Genomic DNA, 22,957 nt, shown 5'->3' with positions numbered 1-22,957 from the left:
CCCTTTTAAGGTTGGTCTGGTGGTAACACATTTCATCTGGGAAGGACTTTATTTTTTGTTTATGAAGCTTAGTTTGCCAGGACATGAAATTCTTAGTTGGAATTTCTTTTCTTTGAGGATGCTGAAAATATACCCCTCTGTCTTCTGCCTTTAAAGGTTTCTGCTGAGAGGTGTGCTGCTATCCTGATGGAGTTCTCTTTCAAAGTGACATGACCTTTTTCCTTAGCCGCCTTTAAGGGTTTTACTTTTGCCATTGACCTTGGTGAATCTGATGGCTCCATTCCTTGTGAATAGTCATCTTGTATAGTACCTAGCCGGAGATCTGTGTATTTCTTTGATTTGCCTGTCAAACTCTCCAACAAGATTAGGAAAATTTTTATGGACTATGTTTTCAAATATATTTTCCAAGTTAATTATTCTCTTTCCTCTCTCAGGCATGCCACAGATGCATAGATTTTGTTGCTTTACATAATCCCATATTTCTTGGAGGTTTTGTGTATTGTTCTTATTTGTTTTTCTTTATTTTTGTCTGACTGAGTAGATTTGAAAAACTAGTCTTTGAGCTCTAAGAATCTTTCCTCGGCTTGGTCTATTCTGCTCTCAATACTTCCTACTGTATTATGAACTTTTTGTAGTGAAATGTTTAATTCCAGGAGCTCTGTTTGGTTCTTTCTTTAAATGGCTATTTCATCTCTCAGCTCTTAGATCATTTTAATGAATTCCCTGGATTCCTGGGATTGGGTTTCAACTTTCTCCTGACTCTCGATGAGTTTTCTTTCCATTCAGATAATGAGTTCTGTATCTGTCAAAAAGGCTAGTTTGTTCATTTGGAGATAAGGGGATGTTCTGTGGGGTTTTCTTGTTTTTTTTTTTTTTCATTTTCATAATTCTTGCACTTATTCGTTCTCCTCTGAGGGGGCTGGTGTTCCTTTAACTGTGTTGAAACCTGATTATAGTCAGTTGGCTTTAATTCTGTGTGCTTTCAGAAGACCAGGGCTCTTTTCAGGATCTTTATTAGTGATTGGATTTTTGCCTTGGATTTCTCAGGCACTGTATACTGGCAAAACAAATTTTTTTTTGATGTTGTAATTTAGGCTGTAATCTAGCAAATGGCATATAAGGTTAATGACTGGTAGATAGGCCCTTACTCAACAACTTGACTCTTTTGCATTTCTGAATGTTCATAGTTGTTATCTGTGGTTGGTTGGAGAGAAATGACCTCATTGGGTCTGATTCTAGGCCTTGGTGGGACATCCTCTGATAACTAGTGTAGTGCCTACATTTCCTATTTTAGGTGCTCCAGGCTGCAGAGGTCACAGCTGGCAGGCAGGCCATACCCTTCCCAGATTGGACCTGCAGAGGGAAGCATGCCCCACTGCCTCATTCACTCACAAACCCAAATGTTTTACTCTTTTCAGTGTTCTGAAAGTAAGGGCTCCTCCCCTGTTTAGTCACTACCAAAGGTGGAATTTCTTGTCTGGCTTAGAGCATCATGTGGGGGCGGTCACATGACCTGCTGTCTGGTTGTTTTCTGAGAGAAAGAGAGCTGTGTTCATCCACAGCGTTCAATCAGTGGTAGGACTGCTGGAAGTCCAGACGGTGCTATGCTGGAAGCCCAAGCCAGTGAGTCTTGCCTGGATAGGAGCATCAGGGGTGGGGAGAGTCACAATGAGTACTATCCAGGTATTTCCCAAGGGAACACAGATCTGTGTTCACTGGCAGATTTCAGGCAGTGGCGAGGCTGCTGTGTTTGACGTGCAAGCTAGCAAGTCCTGCCTGGCTAGGAGCAGCAGGGGTGGGTGTAGTTACCTGGTTCACCATCTTGATGTTTCCTGAAGGAGTACAGAGCTGTATCCACCACAGAGTTCAGGCTGGGGTGGGGCTATTGTGCTGGAAGCCCAAGACAACAAGTTCCATCTTGCCAGGAGCAGTGGGAGTGGGAGCATTCACCCAGTTTACTGTCTAGGTATTTTCTGAGGGAACACAGTGATGTGCCTTCCCACAGATTTAAGCCAGGGTCAAGGATACTATGCTAGAAGCAGGAGCTGAACATTGTCTGGCAAGGAGGAGTGGAGCAGTCTTACTGCTTTCTGGCACTTTGATGGAAGCCTCTGCCTCTCTTATGGCAGCTGGTGCTGGGCTGCTTAGGGATTCAAGGCATGTGGGGCTCCACATGGTCTTGAGTAGCGCTTCTGCAAAAACTCCCCGTGGCTCTCTGTATCAGTTTAGATGTCAAGGGGGCGGGGTCAGGAACGTTCTCTTACTCCCAGGATAGTGCAAGTCTCTGTGGGAAGTATAGATCCCTCAAAGGCTCTTACTCTCTCACCTTTTCACAGTGTAAGGGAGCTCCTTCTGGCTGTGAGTCAAACCCAGGTATGTGCAGTGCCCCAGGTTTACTCTTCTCTTTCCTCTTTGTGTCCCCTTGATCCTTTGATGGTTCTTGAAATGGTTTCTTATAAGATTTACTTGAAGAGTCAATTTTTACTCACCATTTGTTTTCTCTTCAAGAGAGCAGCACACTCTTACTGCTTATAGTCAGCCACCCTGAACCTATACATTTGCATGTAGTCTTTCTGAAGTATAATAAGGTTTTTTGACTTTATTGTAGATACTTCATGAAATTCCTGCAACTTGAGTCACATAGAGTCCTCTGAGTACTAGCAGGCTTCCATGTGCCTCTTTGCTCATTTGCAACAGCCATACTCTTAACTTATTTTTTTTCAAGATGGCTGACTAGAAACATTTTTATTTATGTGAAATCCATTTTGAAGAACAAAAATAGTATGTAGACAATCACACTTTGAATACACTGTCCAAGAGAGAACACGGGAGTTGAATAAAAAAGTAAAAGGAAACACCATAAACTAGAAAGGAGTTGGAAAAGAGGCAGTTTTCTTAAGCAGGACTGGCCAGGAGCTGGGTGTGACTTCCCCATGCAAGGAGAGGGTGAGTGAGAGCCTTTCTGTGGCCCACTTTCTCCCTGGAGAATCATACAGTCCAGACCATGACAATGCACTTTTACTTTAACAAATCCTGAGTCTAACTTGAGGAACTCCTGGGAGAATGTGAAAAGGAACTCCTCTAGAGAAAGAACTCATTTAGGGCCCCTTACCTTTTCTGAAACATAAGTGGCAATAGCAAGATATCGTTTTTGATCTTAGGTTTTAATGGACTAAAAATTGTCCTGGTACACAGCAGCATCACCCCTAGGCATTAAGAAAACTCAGTCTGTTGCTTAGGGAACTGGCATGCAAGCATGCAGTAGGCTCCCATACCCAGGACTGAGAAGATGCTGTGTTCACTGGTGTTGGGAAGAGAGAACTACTCTTGGGACTTGAGCAGCTTACAGTTTGCCATGAAGCCTTGATCTCAAGTTTGGCAGGAGTTCCTATGGTCCAGGGCTGAGTTGTAGGCTAGTTATGGACTTCCAGGTCTGATGGGTCAGTTGAATCTTCTGCCACAGCCAGAAATGGGGAGCAAGCCTTGGTGGGACTGAGGTATGATAGGGATGCACATCCTTCTTCCACTGACCAGGGCTGCAGCTTCTGGAATGAGACCCACACTCTCTGTTGCAGGACATTGATGTGACAGGTGCTGTCTCTCACTGAGCACTCTTCCAGGGACCTGAGCATCTCCCCACCCTAGCTGGTCAAAGTTGGTACCTACACTCACCATTGACGGACATAAGTGCAAGCCCACAGGTCCAGCTTTGCCCTTGCCTCAGAGAATGCATGGTTCGGGATCCTGCAGATTGCACCACCCCATCTACCACTTGAGGCACCTGAGCACTCTTCCTAGGGAGCTGAGATTTGGCCTAAACTCCCTGAAACTACCACTTCAACTGGTTTCTACTTGCAAGCATTGGTTGCTGGCCCAAAAAGCCCATCACGACTGCTGCCAACATGAACACATAGTGCTTGGGGACCAGAAGGACATCTCACACTGCTATTGCTATTGCCTATACTATGTTGACTGCACGGGGCTTAAGAGCCCACTTTCCTACTTAGTTCACTGATAACACAATTGCCATTCAAGAAAGACACCCAGAGGCCCAAGAATTGGCCCACCTGGAACCACCAATGTGGGTACCAGTGTACACCACTCCTTGGCACGAGGATGGATACTCTTAGCTACCACTGCTACCACTGGAGCCTGAAGACAGGCCCATCTGGTGTCAGTCCCTAGCACAACTTTACTAAAGCCTTCACTAACAAGCATACCCTAACACACAGAGGGAATCCACAGATACCACAAATGCTCTTTACAACCAAAAATACTATACAGAGATTTAACTGCTGCATGCATCTTGAGGCAAAGCCAAAGGGCTCAACACAACCAACATTATAGAAACATCTTCAGGAAAAAGTCTCCCCTAAGGAAAGTAAATTTAAAAATACAAAGAAGTGATTGTTATACCAGATGCACAGATGTCAACATAAAGACACAGAAACATGAAAAAGCATGGAAATATGACACCCTTAAAGGAACACAATACTTCACCAGCAAGAGCTTCAAACAACAGAAAAAAAATCTCAAAATTCCATGTAAAGAATCCAAAATAAAGAAGCTCAGTGTGATGCAAGAGAAGTCTGAATACCAATATGAAGAACTCAGAAAAACAAATCAGGACATAAATGAGAAATTTACCAAAATGTGTATATATATATATATATAAAAGATATGTATTTTTAAAATGTTTTATATATATATAATATATCTATTTTAAATGTTGTTATATATATATTTTAAATGTTTTGTATATATATATTTTAAAACAGGAATTCTAGAACTGAAGAATTAACTTAAGGAAATACAAAATACATTCAAAACTTCAAGAATAAGACTATACAAAATAAAAGAAAACAATTTTACAACTTAAAGAAAGGTCTTTTGAAATAATTCTGTCAGACAAAAATAAGAGAACAAAGAATTTTAAAAAAACAACAAAAAAAAAACAAGGCCTTCAGGATCTTTGGGACAACAGAAAACAACTGAATGTAAACGTTATTAATATTCCTAAGTGTGAAGATAGATCAAAGTTTAGAAAACATATTTAATGAAATAATAGATGAAAACTTCCCAAGTCTACCAAGAAGTTTAGACATCCAAACACAAGAGGCTCAGTGATCCAAAGAAACAGATTACAAAAAATCTTCATCACAGCACATTAATATAACTGTCCAAAGTCAATGTGAACAATTATTTTTAAAAACAGCAAGAGAAAGTCATCTAGTTACCTATTAAAAAAACCCATTAGACTAACAATGACCCTCTCAGCAGAAACTTCAAAGGCCCAAAAATAAATGGATGATATATTCAAAGTGTAGAAAGAAAAACAACCCTGCTGACTGTGAATACTATATTCAGCAATACTTGCCTTCATAAATGAAGGAGAAATAAAGTCTTTCCCATACAAATGCTGAGGGAATTTGTCACGATTAGATTGGCCCTACAAGAAATGCTCAAGAAGTCCTAAACATGAAAGCAAAAGGACATTAACCATTATGAAAACACGTGAAGGCAAAAGGAATTTACCATTATGAAAACACACAAAAATAGAACTCACTAGAAAAGCAATCACACAAAAATGGAAGAGAAATTAATCGAATGGCACTACTACAGAATTCCATCAAACCACAATGACAAACAATGTGAGAAAAAAAATAACTTATGAAACAAACAGAAAACAATTGACAATATGGCAGGAAGAAAACCTCAATTGTCAATAATAATTATGAACATAAACAGACTAAAATCTCAACTTAAATGACACAGATTGATGAAATGGTAAAAAATGATCTAAACAAATTCTTCTTACAAGAAAGTTACTTTATTTTAAAACAGCTATTAACTGAAAGAAAAAGGGTAGAAAAAAATGGTCCTTCCAAATGAACATCAAAATTGGGTAGGAGTAGCTACATTTTTATAAAATCAAACAGACATTAGGTCAAAAACAATTAAAAAGGTAATAATATAATGATAAAGAAATCAATTCAGCAAGATAATATAACAATTCTAATTATATATTTACCCAACATTGGAGCATCCAGATTGATAAATATCACTAGAGATCTAAAGAGGAGATAGATTGCAATACAATAATAATTAAGGATTTAATTCCCCACTCACATTAGGCAGATCGTGAAGACAGAAATTCAACAAAGAATGTTTGACTGTAACTGGGTTATAAATCTAAATGGATGTAATAGACATTTACAGAACATCCTTCCTGACAACTGAAGAATACACATTCATCTTATCAACACATCGAATATTCTCCAGTATAAACCACAGGATAGGCCACAAGAAAAAGCTTCAACACAATTTTTAAAAATTGAAATTATATCAAGTATCTTCTCGGACCACAGTGAACACTACTAGAAATTAATACCAACAGGAACTTTAGAAAGTATACAAATATTTGGAAAGAAAACAACATGTTTGTGAATGACCATTGGGTCAATAAAGAATTTAAGATGGAAAGCAAAATATATTTGGAACAGAAATTGAAATGCAACATAGCAAAACTTGTTGGTTACAGCAAAAAGAGTGTTAAGAGAGAAGTATATGGCAATAAAGGCCTACATCCAAAAAAGGTACAAAGATTACAAAGTAACAATTTAATGATGCATATTAATCAACTAGAAAAGCCTGAACAAATCAAGATTACATTTAGCAGAAGAAAAGAAATAGCAAAGATTAAAACAGCTAAATGAAGTTGAAGCTAAAAACATAATACAAAGAATCAATGAGATTAGAAGTTGGGCAGATAAACAAAATTGATCAACTGTGAACTAAGCTAACAAAAAAGGAGGAAGACCCAAATAAACACAGAAATGACAAAGGAAACATTAAAATTTATACCACAGATATTAAAAAAAAATTGTCAGAGACTATTATGAAAACTGTATGCTTAGAATCTAGAAAACCTATAGGAAACAGATACATTCCTGGAAACATAAAATCTACTGAAATTGAATCAGGAAGAAATAGAAAATCTGAGAAGACAACTAATGAGTGATGAGCCTGAAGCTGCTATAGAGTCTCAAAACAAAAACAAGCCAAGAATGGATGTATTCACAGCCGAATTCTACCAAATAAATAAAGAACTATACCAATCATACTGAAATTATTACAAAAACTTGAGAAGGAGTGAATTAATGCCAACGTCACCAAAGTCAGGATCACACTGATACCAAAACAAAATAAGGAAATATATATATATATATTTATAATGCCAATATTTTTAATATACCTAGACACAAATATCTTCAACAAAATACTAGCAAAGTTGAATCTAACAGCATGTCAAATAGACCACATACTATGATTAAGTGGGTGCTATAGCAGGGATGTAAAGATGGTTCAACATAGGCAAATAAGTAAATGTGATATATCACATCAACAGATTCGAGAACAAAAACCTTGTTATCATTTCAATTGTCAAAGAAGAAATGTTTATCATTTCAATTGATAAAACTTATCATGCCTTCATGGTAAAAAATTCAAAAAACTAGCCACAGAAGCAACATACCTAAAAATAGTAAAGGCCACATATGACAAACCCCCAGGTAACATCGTACTAACTGTGGAAATGCTGAAAGCACTTCCTCTAACAATGGGAACAAAACGAGAATACCCATGTTTGCTACTTTTCAATGTAGTATTGGAAGTGATAACTAGAACAACCAGGCAACAGCAATAAATAAAAGGCATCTAATTAGAAAAAGAGGACGTTAAATAATCTCTGTTTGCCAAAGATATAATCTTGCATGTAGAAAAACCTAAGAACTTCACCAAAAATATTTAAATTTGATAAATGAATTCAGTAAATTTTCAAGATACAAGAATCAACTTACAAAATCAGTATAATTTCTATATACTAATTATGATCTGAGAAAGCATAAAGGCAATCTCATTTATAATAGTTACAGAAACAAACAAAATACCTGTCTATAAATTTAGCCAAGGAGGAGAAAGATTACTACAAAGAAAACTACAAAACACAGATAAAAGCAATTGAAGATTTCAAAAATAAATGGAAGAACATTCTATGCTCATACATCAGAAGAATTAATATCATTAAAATGACCATATCACACAAAGAAATCTACAGATTCAGTGCAATTCCTATCAAAATAACAACATCATTTTCACAGTATTATAAAAAATTAAAATTTATAAGGAACCAAAAAAGAGCCCTAATAACTAAAGTGTTCCTAAGCAAAAATAAAAAAGCTAGAATAGTTTCATTACCTCACTTCAATAATATTATGAGGTGATAGTAAGCAAAACAGCATGGTGCTGGGTAAAAAAAAAAAAAAAAAAGACGTGTAGGTCAATGGTACAGAATAGAGAACCCAGAAATAAAGCCACATAAATACAGCCAAGTGATCTTTGACAAAGGCAGCAATAATATACATTGTGGAAGTGAATCACTTTTCAATAAATGGTGCTGGGAAAATTGGATAGTCATATACAATGAAACTGGACTACCTTATTTTACCATATACAAAAATCAACTCAAGATTAATTAAAAACCTAGACAGAAGACCCCAAATTATAAAAAACAAAACAAAACAAAACAAAAAACTAAAAGAAAACCAAGGGGAAATATTTTGGACATCTATCTAGGCAAATAATTTATGACTAAGACCACAAAAGCACAGTCAATAGAAACAAAAATGGACAAATGTGACTTAATTAAATTTAAAACCTTTGCACAGCAAAGATGTAATCAACAGAGTGATGAAACAACCTATTGAATGGAAGAAAGTATTTGCAAATTATTCATTAAACTGAAGACTTACATTCAGAATATATAACAAGCTCAAAAAACTCAACAATGATAAAACATTTCATTTACAACTGGGCAGAGGACATAAACAGACATTTTTCAAATAAAAGACATACAAATGGCCAATATGTATATGAAAACTAGCTCAACATCACTAGCTATCAGAGAAATGCAAGTCAAAACCAATGTGAGATTTTTATCCTACTCCAGTCAGAATGGGCATTATTACAAATACAAAAAGTAACATATGTTCACGAGGATTTGGAGAAAAGGAAATCTTACACATTGTGCCAATATAAACTAGTGTAGTCTGTGTGAAAAACAGTATGGAGGTTTATCAGAGGGGTAATAATAGAACTACTGTTTCATCTGGCAGTCTCTCTACTGGATATCTACCCAAAGGGAAAGCAATTATATAAAAGATACCTGCACTTGTATGTTTATACAGAATTATTCACAATAGCAGAGATATGGAATCAACCTAAGTGTTCATCAACATATGATTGGATAAATAATGTTAACAGTGGGGTGTTAAAGTCTCCCATTATTATTGTATGGGAGTCTAAGTCTCTTTGTAAGTCTCTAAGGACCTGCTATATGAATCTGGGTGCTCCTGTATTGGGTATATATTTAGGATAGTTAGCTCTTCTTGTTGAATTGATCCCTTCACCATTATGTAATGGCCTTCTTTGTCTCTTTTGATCTTTGTTGGTTTAAAGTCTGTTTTATCAGAGACTAGGATTGCAACCCCTGACTTTTTTTTGTTTTCCATTTGCTTGGCAGATATTCCTCCATCCCTTTATTTTGATCCTATGTGTGTCTCGGCATGTGAGATGGGTCTCCTGAATACAGCAAACTGATGGGTCTTGACTCTTCATCCAATTTGCCAGTCTGTGTCTTTTAATTGGACCTTTTCATCCATTTACATTTAAGGTTAATATTGTTATGTGTGAACTTGATCCTGTCATTGTGATATTAGCTGGTTATTTTGCTCGTTAGTTGATGCAGTTTCTTCCTAGCATCGATGGTCTTTACATTTTTGCATGTTTTTGCAATGGCTAGTAATGGTTGTTCCTTTCCATGTTTAGTGCTTCCTTCAGGATCTCTTGTAGGGCAGGCCTGGTGGTGACAAAATCTCTAAGCATTTGCTTGTCTGTAAACAATTTTATTTCTTCTTCACTTATGAAACTTAGTTTGGCTGGATATGAAATTCTGGGTTGAAAATTCTTTTCTTTAAGAATGTTGAATATTGGCCTCCACTCTCTTCTGGCTTGTAGATTTCTGCCGAGAGATCTGCTGTTAGTCTGATGGGCTTCCCTTTGTGTGTAACCCGACCTTTCCCTCTGGCTGCCCTTGTCTTTTCTCCTTCATTTCAACTTTGGTGAATCTGACAATTATGTGTCTTGGAGTTGCTCTTCTGGAGGAGTATCTTTGTGGCATTCTCTGTATTTCCTGAATTTTAATGTTGGCCTGCCTTGCTAGGTTGGGGAAGTTCTCCTGGATAATATCCTGCAGAGTGTTTTCCAACTGTGTTCCATTCTCCCCATCACTTTCAGGCACCCCAATCAGATGTAGATTTGATCTTTTCACATAATCCCATATTTCTTGGAGGCTTTGTTCATTTCTTTTTACTCTTTTTTCTCTAAAGTTCTCTTGGCGCTTCATTTTATTCATTTGATCTTCAATCACTGATACTCTTTCTTCCAGTTGATCGAGTTGGTTACTGAAGCTTGTGCATTTGTCACGTAGTTCTCGTGTCATGGTTTTCATCTCTATCCGTTCATTTATGGACTTCTCTGCATTGGTTATTCCAGTTATCCATTCTTCCTTCAAGGTTTTTAGTTTCTTTGTGCTGGGTATGTAGTTCCTCCTTTAGCTCTGAGAAGTTTGATCCACTAAAGCCTTCTTCTCACATCTCATCAAAGTCATTCTCTGTCCAGCTTTGTTCCATTGCCTGCAATGAGCTGAATTCCTTTGCAGGGGGAGATGTGCTCTGATTTTTTAAATTTCCAGCTTTTCTGCCCTGCTTTTCCCCTGTCTTTGTGGTTTTATCTGCCTTTGGTCTTTGCTGATGGTGATGTACTGATGGGGTTTTGGTGTGGGTGTCCTTTCTGTTAGTTTTCCTTCTAACCATCAGGACCCTCAACTGCAGGTCTGTGGAGTTTTTCTGAGGTCCACTTCAGACCCTGTTTGCCTGGGTATCAGCAGCAGAGGCTGCTGAAGATAGAATATTGCTGAACAGCTAGTGTTGCTGTCTGATTCTTGCTCTGGAAGCTTCATCTCAGAGGTGTACCCAGCCATGTGAGGTGTGAGGTGTCAGTCTGCACCTAGTGGGGTATGTCTCCCAGTTAGGCTACCCAGGGGCCAGGGACCCACTTGAGCAGGCAGTCTGTCGGTTCTCAGATCTCATCCTCCATGCTGGGAGAACCACTGCTCTCTTCAAAGCTGTCAGGCAGGGACATTTACATCTGCAGAGGTTTCTGCTGCTTTTTGGTTAGCTATGCCGTGTCCTCAGAAGTGGAGTCTACAGAGGCAGGCAGGTCTCCTTGAGCTGCGGTGGGCACCACACAGTTTGAGCTTCCAGGTGACTTTGTTTACCTACTTAAGCCTCAGGGATGGTGGGAGCCCCTCCCCCAGCCTCACTGCCACCTTGCACTTAGATCTCAGACTCCTGTGCTAGCAATAATGGAGGCTCCATGGGCCTGGGACCCTCTGGGCCAGGCGTGGGTTTTAATCTCCTGGTGTGCCGTTTGCTAAGACCCTTGGTAAAGTGCAGTATTGGGTTGGAGGTTACCCGATTTTTCAGGTGTTGTGTGTCTTAGTTTCCCTTGGCTAGGAAAAGGAATTCCCTTCCCCCTTGTGCTTCCCAGGTGAGGTGATGCTTCGCAGTGTTTCAGCTCTCCCTGGTTGGGTTGCACCCACTGACCAGCACAGACTGTCCTACATGCCCCAGTGAGATGAACCTGGTATGTCAGTTGAAAATGCAGAAATCACCCATCTTCTATGTTGTTCACGCTGGGAGCTGGAGGCTGGAGCTATTCCTATTCGTCCATCTGGGGTGTCCCCCTCCCCTGAGATATGTTGATACAGGTATAAAATGCACAGTAATCACATCAGGGTAAATGGAATTTTCATTACCTAAAGGATTTATCCTCCTCTTGTGTTACAAACAACCCAATTATACTCTTTCAGTTATGTTTAAAAGTTCAACAAATTATTGTTGACTGACTGTAGTCACACTGTTGTGCTATCATACACTAGATCATATTTATTCTATCTAACTATGTATTTGTACCCACTAACAATCCTCCCTCCCATCATCCTTCACTACCCTTACTAGCCTCTGGTAACCACAATTTTACTCCCAAGGAATCCTCCTTCTTCTTTAATGTAAATGCTTACTGCTACATACCAACCTGTTTATATAGCTTTTGCTGCATCCCATATGTTTAGTTATGTTGTAATTTAATTCATCTTAAGGTATTTTCTAATTTTCATTCTGATTTCTTCTTTCACCTGTTGGCTGTTTGAGAATATTTTTAAATTTCCAGTCTTCATGGATTTTCCAGTTTCCCTTCTGCTGTTGATTTCTAATTTTATTGGAAAACATGTTTTGTACATTATTTGGGCCTGACCACCATACCTGACCCAAATAATATATATTTTAGCTGGCAACAAATTAACTTCAACCACATATGAAAACGTTATTCTTGTACATATATGCCCCTCTTTATGTTATTGATGTCAAAATTATATTGTGTATCTAGTATCATAGATTCATAGTTACTTTCATGTTTTTGTCCTTTCATTTCATGCCAGAATTAGAAGTGATTTATACACCAATATTATAGTATCACAGGAGTTAATATCTGTCTGCATATTTACGTCTGCCTGAGATCTTTGTTGGTTATTTATGGTTTTATGTTGCTAACAAGTGTCTTTTGATTTCAACTTGAAGGACTCCCTTTGGCAATTCTTGATGACAGGTGTAAAGGGAATGAAAAACCTCAGTTTATGTTTGTCTTGGAAAGTCTTAATTTTTTCTTCAGTTTTGAAGAACTGTTTTGCTGAACCTAGTGTTCTTATTTCTCAGGGTTTTTTTTTTTTCTCTGCCCTTTGAATATATCATTCCAGTCCCTTCTGTACTGTAAGGTTTCTGCTGGGAAATATGGTGATAGTCTTATGGAAACTTCTTTCTGCACAGTGAGTAGCTTTTCTCCTGCTACCTATAAGATTCTCTCTTTATCTGTGATTTTTGACTATTTGATTATAATTTGTCTTGGTATGAGTCTGCTTGGGTTTATCTTAGTTGGAGTTTAATTTTTTAGCTTTTCCCATTTTTATGTAACTTTCCTCAAAATTGAGAAGTTTTTGGCCTTCTTTCTTCAAATAATTCCTCTTCCCTTTCACTCTTTTATGGGTGTTTCATATGCATACATTTGTCCAGTTGATGGTGTCACATGAGTCTCTTAGACTCTCTTCACTTTCTTTCATTTGTTTCTTTCTTGCCACTCTGAGATGAAAATTTTAAATGACCTATTTTCAGGTTTGCTAATTATTTGTTCTGCTTGATCTAGTCTGCTTTTGTACCCCTCTACCAAATTTTGCAATTCCGTTATTCTATTCTTCAGCCTCAGAACTTAGTTTTTTAAAATAGGTTCTCTCTCTTTGTTGATATTCTCATTTTGTCTGTTTTCTCTTTTAGTTACTGAGCATTTTTAAGATGGCTATTTTGAATTCTTTATCAGATAATTCATAAACCATTTCTAAAAATTGTTTTCTTGTTTTTAAATTTTCTTAATTTTATTTTAAGTTCCAGGATACAAGTGCAGAATGTATAGGTTTGTTACATAGGTATAGGTGTGCCATGGTGGTTTGCTGCACCTATCAACCTGTCTTCTAGGTTTTGAGACCCACTTGCATTAGCTATTTTTCCTAATGCTCTTTCTCTCCTCACCCCCACCCACCGAGTAGCCCCGGTGTGTGTTGTTCCCCTCCCTGTGTCCATGTGTTCTCATTGTCCAACTCCCACTTATGAGTAAGAACATGCAGTGCTTGGTTTTCTGTCCCTGTGTTAGTTTGTTGAGGATGATGGCTTCCAGCTTCATCCATGTTCCCGCAAAGGACATGATCTTGTTCCTTTTTATGGCTACATAGTATTCCATGGTGTATATGTACCACATTTTCTTTATCCAGTCTCTCCCTCCCTTCTCCATAATTTTTTGGATAATTTGGGTAGTATTATAATTAGTTCTTTCTTAAATATTTGATAGAATTCAGCAGTGAAACCATCAGGTTACTGCTTCTGTCTCATTACTCATAATTAGTTTGCTAAGATTTTTTATTTTTCCATGGCTCACTCATGTTAGGTTATATATGTAAATAATTTTTTTTTAGTTTCTCAAAATTACTGGCATATAGTTGTTCATAATAACTTCTTTCTTCCTTTCTATTAATTTAAGGTTTGGCATGTTGTTGCTTTTCTAGTTCTCAAAGGTGCAGAATGTGTTTGTTTATAAAGTCTTTCTACTTTTTTGATGTATGCATTTATTGCTATAAACTTTCCTCTCAGTACAACTACTAATGTATCCCATAGGTTTTGATATGTTTCCATTTTATTTTTCTGTCAAGAAATTAAGATTTTTTCCTTAATTTCTTTATTTACTTATTGTTTGCTCCACAGCATGCTATTTAATTTTCATGTATTTGCTTAGTCTCCAAAATTCTGCTTGTTATCAATTGCCAGTATTATTTAATTGAGGTAAAAGAAGATACTTGTTATTATATTTATTTTTTAAAAAAAATTCTAAGACTTGCTTTGTAGCCCAATATGTGTTCTGTCTTGGAGAATGTTCCATGAAACGATGAGAAGGTTGTGTATTTTGCAGCCATTGGATAAAATGCGTCCTTTTCTCTCAGATTGCACAATTCCCTTTAGTGTTTCTTATACAATAGTTCTAGTGGTTATGAAATCCCTCATCTTTGTTTGTCTGGAAAACTCATTATTTTTTTCATGTTTGAAGGAAACTCTGGTAGGCACAATATTCTAAGTTCAAAGCTTTTTTTTTCCTTCATTATTTTGAAGATAGAATCCCACTCTCCCCTTGTCTGTAAGGTTTCCTTTGAGAAGTTTGCTTCCAGACTATCAGAGCTCTTCATAAGTTATTTGCTTCATCTTACTGATTTTATGGTCCTTTCTTTGTTCTTGACCCTAGAGTTTGATTTTTTTTTTTCAAAATTTATTTTAAGAACAGGGGATAAAGAAAATGTGGCACATATACACCATGGAATACTATGCAGCCACAAAAAAAGATGAGTTCATGTCCTTTGCAGGGACATGGATGAAGCTGGAAACCATCATTCTCAGCAAAATAACACAAAAACAGAAAACTAAACACTGCATGTTCTCACTCATAAGTGGGAATTGAACAATGAGAACACATGGACACAGGGAGAGGAACATCACACACCGGGGCCTGTTGGTGGGTGGGAGGCTAGGGGAGGGATAGGATTAGGAGAAATACCTAATGTAGATGATGGGTTGATGGGTGCAGCAAACCACCAGGGCACGTGTATACCTATGTAACAAACCTGCATGTTCTGCATATGTATCCCAGAACTGTATATGAGACCTTTGTCAGATATAGAGTTTGCAAATATTTTCTCTCATTCTAGAAGTTTTCTATTTACTCTGTTGATGGTTTCTTTTTCTGTGCAAAAGCTCTTTCACTTAATTATATCCTACTTGTCAAATTTTCTTTTTGTTGCAATTGCTTTTGGGTACTTAGTTATAAATTCCTTCCAAAGGATGATGTCCAGATGTTGTTTTCTAGATTTTCTTCTAGGATGTTTATAAGTTTAATCTTACATATGTCTTTAATCAATCTTGAGTTAAGTTTTAATATGGTGAAATGTATTTTGCACATGACTAGCCAGTTATCTAAACACCATTTATTGATAGGCACCTCATTCCCCATTACTTGTTATTGTCAACTTTGTGGAAGAACAGGTTATTTGTAGATTTGAAGCTTTATTTCTGGGTTCTCTATCCTGTTCCAGTGGTCTAGGTGTCTGGTTTTGTAACAATATGATAGTGCTTGGTTACTGCAGCCTTATAGTGTAATTTGAAGTTGAATAATGTGATGCCTCCAGCTTTGTTCTCTTTGCTTAAAATTGCTTTGGCTATTTGGACTTTTCTTGGTTCCATATGAATTTTAGAATAGATTCTTCTAATTCTGCAATAAATCACATTGATAATTTGATGGGGATAGCAAGGAATCTGTAAACGGCTTTGGGAAGTATGACCATTTTAACAATATTAATTCTTCAAATTCATGGGCATAGAATGTTTTACTTTTTTGTCATCTCTGATTTATTTTAGCAAAGTTGTATAATTCTCAAACTCAAAAACTTTCACCTCCCTGGTTAGCTATATTCCTAGGTATTTTATTCTCTTTGTGGCTATCATAAATATATTACATTCTTCATTTGACTGTCAGCATGAACGTTATTGGTGTATAAAAGTGCTACTGATTTTTGTGCATTGATTTTGTATCCTGAAACTCTAATGAAGGAGTTTATCAATTCTAGGAGTCTTTTGGCACAGTGTTTAGGACTTTCTATATATAAGACTATATAATCTGTAAAGATAAATATAATGACTTCCTTTCTTTTATTTGGGTTCCTTTTTTTCTTATTCTTGCCTGATTGCTCTGGCTAGGACTTCCTAGCACTATGTTGAATAGGAGTGATGAGGGTGGGCACCCTTGTGTTTTTCCAGTTCTCTAGGGGAACACTTCAAGCTTTAGTCAATTTAGGATAACATTGGCTGTTACTTTTTCAATGATGGTTCTTATTATTTTGAGGTATGTTCCATGGTGCCTAGTTTTTAGAGGATTTTTAACATTGGAGGTATGATGAATTTTATGAAAAGTCTTTTCTGCATTCATTGAGATAACATTAGATAGATAGATAGATAGATAGATAGATAGATAGATAGATAGACAGATGGATGGATGTATTTTATCTAACAAGGAATTTATGTCACTGCTGCTAAAGCAAAACATCCTGTTCACTGGGTAAAAGACCTGCTTTATGTGTATACGCTTCAGTGCAATTTTAAAAAATACTGTAATTTCAGAACTTCCAAATTTCAACAGATGCCAGCGTTCCCTCCTTTTTCATATGGGAAAAATCCATTTGAAGCTTGAACAAAAATTCCACAGCTGTATTCCTCAGGATCACTTTGCAGAGTCGTCAAGACTCAGATACAGAGGAAGCTTCAATTCAACCTTTCAGAGAAGACATTCCAGCTCTCATGATCTCATCAACCAAGAGAATGTTGGTGGCGATCACAGTGCAGGAGTGAAGAAGCTGCTTCTTTACAAAATAGTTATCCCATACGCGTACTTCTGCTGCTACTATTGGCTCACCTGTGTTCAGGTCCACACCCACAAGCTCACCTGATTCTGAATGTTCAGCTTGAATTTAAGCTAATGTTTCCTGAAGGTCAAAACCAGAGTTCAGAGCAAGAACCTTGGGAATAATGAGCAACGCATCAGCAAATGCTTGGACTCCAAGCTGTGCCCTGCCATTTACACTGGGCTTACATTTAATCAGGGCTTCTGCCATAGCCACTTCCACAGCACCAGCACCTGGAACCACACAGCCATCATCAATAGCATTTTTGACAGCCCTCAAGCCATCCCTCACTGCATCTTTGATCTGAGTGAGTGTGTGCTTATTTGCTCCTTTGATCAATAAAGTGACAGAACGAGGGTGGTTACATTTCTCAATAAAGGTGAACTTCTCTTCTTCCAATGTATACTTATATACAAGTCCTGCAGGTCCCAAGCAGCCAGGACTTAGGTTGTCAAAATAATCCAGGGCTACCCCACCACAAGCAAGAGTCAGCCTCGCCATATTTCTCCTTTTAGCTATACGCAGAGCAAGTATGCCTTCTTTTTTTCATTTCATTTTATTTTTTTTTATTATACTTTAAGTTCTAGGGTACATGTGGATAATGTGCAGATTTGTTACATATGTATACCTGTGCCATGTTGGCGTGCTGCACCCATCAACTCGTCAGCACCCATCAACTCGTCATTCACATCAGGTATAAATCCCAATGCAATCCCTCCCCCCTCCCCCCTCCGCGTGATAGGCCCCAGTGTGTGATGTTCCCCTTCCCGAGTCCAAGTGATCTCATTGTTCAGTTCCCACCTATGAGTGAGAACATGCGGTGTTTGGTTTTCTGTTCTTGCGATAGTTTGCTGAGAATCATGGTTTCCAGTTGCATCCATGTCCCTACAAAGGACACAAACTCATCCTTTTTTATGGCTGCATAGTATTCCATGGTGTATATGTGCCACATTTTCTTAATCCGGTCTGTCACTGATGGACATTTGGGTTGATTCCAAGTCTTTGCTATTGTGAATAGTGTCGCAATAAACATACATGTGCATGTGTCTTTTTTTTTTTAATTAATTTATTATTATTATACTGTAAGTTGTAGGGTACATGTGCATAACGTGCAGGTTTGTTACATATGTATACTTGTGCCTTGTTGGTGCGCTGCACCCATCAACTCGTCATTTACATCAGGTATAACTCCCAATGCAATCTCTCCCCCCTCCCCCCTCCCCATGATAGGCCCCGGTGTGTGATGTTCCCCTTCCTGAGTCCAAGTGATCTCATTGTTCAGTTCCCACCTATGAGTGAGAACATGCGGTGTTTGGTTTTCTGTTCTTGTGATAGTTTGCTAAGAATGATGGTTTCCAGCTGCATCCATGTCCCTACAAAGGACACAAACTCATCCTTTTTTATGGCTGCATAGTATTCCATGGTGTATATGTGCCACATTTTCTTAATCCAATCTGTCACTGATGGACATTTGGGTTGATTCCAAGTCTTTGCTATTGTGAACAGTGCCGCAATAAACATACGTGTGCATGTGTCTTTATAGCAGCATGATTTATAATCCTTTGGGTATATACCCAGTAATGGGATGGCTGGGTCATATGGTACATCTAGTTCTAGATCCTTGAGGAATTGCCATACTGTTTTCCATAATGGTTGAACTAGTTTACAATCCCACCAACAGTGTAAAAGTGTTCCTATTTCTCCATATCCTCTCCAGCACCTGTTGTTTCCTGACTTTAGAATGATCGCCATTCTAACTGGTGTGAGATGGTATCTCATTGTGGTTTTGATTTGCATTTCTCTGATGGCCAGTGATGATGAGCATTTTTTCATGTGTCTGTTGGCTGTATGAATGTCTTCTTTTGAGAAATGTCTGTTCATATCCTTTGCCCACTTTTGGATGGGGTTGTTTGTTTTTTTCTTGTAAATTTGTTTGAGTTCTTTGTAGGTTCTAGATATTAGCCCTTTGTCAGATGAGTAGATTGCAAAAATTTTCTCCCATTCTGTAGGTTGCCTGTTCACTCTGATGGTAGTTTCTTTTGCTGTGCAGAAGCTCTTTAGTTTAATGAGATCCCATTTGTCAATTTAGGCTTTTGCTGCCGTTGCTTTTGGTGTTTCAGACTTGAAGTCCTTGTCCATGCCTATGTCCTGAATGGAATACCATTCCATGGAAACCCTAGGTTTTCTTCTAGGGTTTTTATGGTATCAGGTCTAACATTTAAGTCCCTAATCCGTCTTGAATTAATTTTCGCATAAGGAGTAAGGAAAGGATCCAGTTTCAGCTTTCTACTTATGGATAGCCAATTTTCCCAGCACCATTTATTAAATAGGGAATCCTTTCCCCATTTCTTGTTTCTCTCAGGTTTGTCAAAGATCAGATGGCTGTAGATGTGTGGTATTATTTCTGAGGACTCTGTTCTGTTCCATTGGTCTATATCACTGTTTTGGTACCAGTACCATGCTGTTTTGGTTACTGTAGCCTTGTAGTATAGTTTGAAGTCAGGTAGCGTGATGCCTCCAGCTTTGGTCTTTTGACTTAGGATTGTCTTGGAGATGCGGGCTCTTTTTTCGTTCCATATGAACTTGAAAGCTGTTTTTTCCAATTCTGTGAAGAAACTCATTGGTAGCTTGATGGGGATGGCATTGAATCTATAAATAACCTTGGGCAGTATGGCCATTTTCACGATACTGATGCTTCCTATCCATGAGCATGGTATGTTCTTCCATTTGTTTGTGTCCTCTTTTATTTCACTGAGCAGTGGTTTGTAGTTCTCCCTGAAGAGCTCCTTTACATCCCTAGTAAGTTGGATTCCTAGGTATTTTATTCTCTTTGAAGCAATTGTGAATGGAAGTTCATTCATGATTTGGCTCTCTGTTTGTCTGTTACTGATGTATAAGAATGCTTGTGATTTTTGCACATTAATTTTGTATCCTGAGACTTTGCTGAAGTTGCTTATCAGCTTAAGGAGATTTTGGGCTGAGACAATGGGGTTTTCCAAATATACAATCATGTCATCTGCAAACAGGGACAATTTGACTTCATCTTTTCCTAACTGAATACCCTTGATTTCTTTCTCTTGCCTGATTGCCCTAGCAAGAACTTCCAACACTATGTTGAACAGGAGTGGTGAGAGAGGGCATCCCTGTCTTGTGCCAGTTTTCAAAGGGAATTTTTCCAGTTTTTGCCCATTCAGTATGATATTGGTTGTGGGTTTGTCATAAATAGCTCTTATGATTTTGAGATACGTTCCATCAATACCGAATTTATTGAACATTTTTAGGATGAAGGGCTGTTGAATTTTGTCAAAGGCCTTTTCTGCATCTATTGAGATAATCATGTGGTTTTTGTCTTTGGTTCTGTTTATATGCTGGATTATGTTTATTCATTTGTGTATATTGACCCAGCCTTGCATCCCAGGGATGAAGCCCACTTGATCATGGTGGATAAGCTTTTTGATGTGCTGCTGGATCCGGTTTGCCAGTATTTTATTGAGGATTTTTGCATCGATGTTCATCAGGGATATTGGTCTAAAATTCTCTTTTTTTGTTGTGTCTCTGCCAGGCTTTGGTATCAGGATGATGTTGGCCTCATAAAATGAGTTAGGGAGGATTCCCTCTTTTTCTATTGATTGGAATAGTTTCAGAAGGAATGGTACTAGCTCCTCCTTGTACTTCTGGTAGAATTCAGCTGTGAATCCATATGGTCCTGGACATTTTTTGGTTGGTAGGCTATTAATTATTGCCTCAATTTCAGAGCCTGCTATTGGTCTATTCAGGAATTCAGGTTCTTCCTGGTTTAGTCTTGGGAGAGTGTAAGTGTGCAGGAAATTACCCATTTCTTCTAGATTTTCTAGTTTATTTGCTTAGAGGTATTTATAGTATTCTCTGATGGTAGTTTGTATTTCTGTGGGGTCGTTGGTGATATCCCCTTTATCATTTTTTATTGTGTCTATTTGATTCTTCTCTCTTTTCTTCTTTATTAGTCTTGCTAGTGGTCTATCAATTTTGTTGACCTTTTCAAAAAACCAACTCCTGGATTCATTGATTTTTTGGAGGGTGTTTTGTGTCTCTATCTTCTTCAGTTCTGCTCTGATCTTAGTTATTTCTTGCCTCCTGCTAGCTTTTGAATGTGTTTGCTCTTGCTTCTCTAGTTCTTTTAATTGCGATGTTAGAGTGTCAATTTTAGATCTTTCCTGCTTTCTCTTGTGAGCATTTAGTGCTATAAATTTCCCTCTACACACTGCTTTAAATGTGTCCCAGAGATTCTGGTATGTTGTATCTTTGTTCTCATTGGTTTCAAAGAACATCTTTATTTCTGCCTTCATTTCGTTATGTACCCAGTAGTCATTCAGGAGCAGGTTATTCAGTTTCCATGTAGTTGAGCGGTTTTCATTGAGTTTCTTAGTCCTGAGTTCTAGTTTGATTGCACTGTGGTCTCAGAGACAGTTTGTTATAATTTCTGTTCTTGTACATTTGCTGAGAAGTGCTTTACTTCCAATTATGTGGTCAACTTTGGAATAAGTGCGATGCGGTGCTGAATAGAATGTGTATTCTATTGATTTGGGGTGGAGAGTTCTGTAGATGTCTATTAGGTCTGCTTGCTGCAGAGATGAGTTCAATTTCTGGATATCCTTGTTAACTTTCTGTCTCTTTAATCTGTCTAATGTTGACAGTGGGGTGTTGAAGTCTCCCATTATTATTGTATGGGAGTCTAAGTCTCTTTGTAAGTCTCTAAGGACTTGCTTTATGAATGTGGGTGCTCCTGTATTGGGTGCATATATATTTTTAGGATAGTTAGCCCTTCCTGTTGAATTGATCCCTTTACCATTATGTAATGGCCTTCTTTGTCTCTTTTGATGTTTGATGGTTTAAAGTCTGTTTCATCAGAGACTAGTATTGCAACCCCTGCTTTTTTTTATTCTCCATTTGCTTGGTAGATCTTCCTCCATCCCTGTATTTTGAGCCTATGTATGTCTCTGCATGTGAGATGCGTCTCCTGAATACAGCAGCCTGATGGGTCTTGACTCTTTATCCAGTTTGCCAGTCTGTGTCTTTTAATTGGAGCATTTAGTCCATTTACATTTAATGTTAATATTGCTATGTGTGAACTTGATCCTGCCATTATGATATTAACTGGTTATTTTGCTCGTTAGTTGATGCAGTTTCTTCCTAGCCTCGATGGTCTTTACATTGTGGCATGTTTTTGCAATGGCTGGTACCGGTTGTTCCTTTCCATGTTTAGTGCTTCCTTCAGGGTCTCTTGTAAGGCAGGCCTGGTGGTGACAAAATCTCTAAGCATTTGCTTATCTGTAAAGGATTTTATTTCTCCTTCACTGATGAAACTTAGTTTGGCTGGATATGAAATTCTGGGTTGAAAATTCTTTTCTTTAAGAATTTTGGGCCGGGCGCGGTGGCTCAAGCCTGTAATCCCAGCACTTTGGGAGGCCGAGATGGGCGGATCACAAGGTCAGGAGATCGAGACCATCCTGGCGAACACGGTGAAACCCCGTCTCTACTAAAAAATACAAAAAACTAGCCGGGCGAGGCGGCGGGCGCCTGTAGTCCCAGCTACTCGGGAGGCTGAGGCAGGAGAATGGCGTAAACCCGGGAGGCGGAGCTTGCAGTGAGCTCAGATCCGGCCACTGCACTCCAGCCTGGGCGACAGAGCGAGACTCCGTCTCAAAAAAACAAAAAACAAAAAACAAAAAAAAAAAAAAAAAAAAAAAAAAAAAAAAAAAA

The 22,957-nt window shown here is 38.1% G+C and overlaps 1 protein-coding gene and 1 pseudogene across 4 annotated transcripts in view; one reads left to right on the top strand and one right to left on the bottom strand.

Annotated features, from left to right (window-relative positions):
- FAAH2 (fatty acid amide hydrolase 2) overlaps positions 1-22,957 on the top strand; it is a 228,966-nt gene that overhangs the window by 75,080 nt on the left and 130,929 nt on the right. The gene's annotated exons all lie outside the window — the stretch shown is intronic.
- Positions 17,044-22,957, bottom strand: part of LOC112615450 — an 8,892-nt pseudogene continuing 2,978 nt past the window's right edge. Inside the window, exon 2 of the transcript XR_003117370.1 lies at positions 17,044-17,754. The product of XR_003117370.1 is annotated as a T-complex protein 1 subunit zeta-like (transcript). The remainder of the gene's footprint in view (positions 17,755-22,957) is intronic.

Source organism: Theropithecus gelada, chromosome X (assembly GCF_003255815.1).
Source record: "Theropithecus gelada isolate Dixy chromosome X, Tgel_1.0, whole genome shotgun sequence".
In the NCBI taxonomy this organism is placed as follows: Eukaryota; Metazoa; Chordata; class Mammalia; order Primates; family Cercopithecidae; genus Theropithecus; species Theropithecus gelada.
The sequence above is the reverse complement of the archived record's forward strand: the minus strand, read 5'-3'. Positions and strand labels throughout refer to the sequence as shown.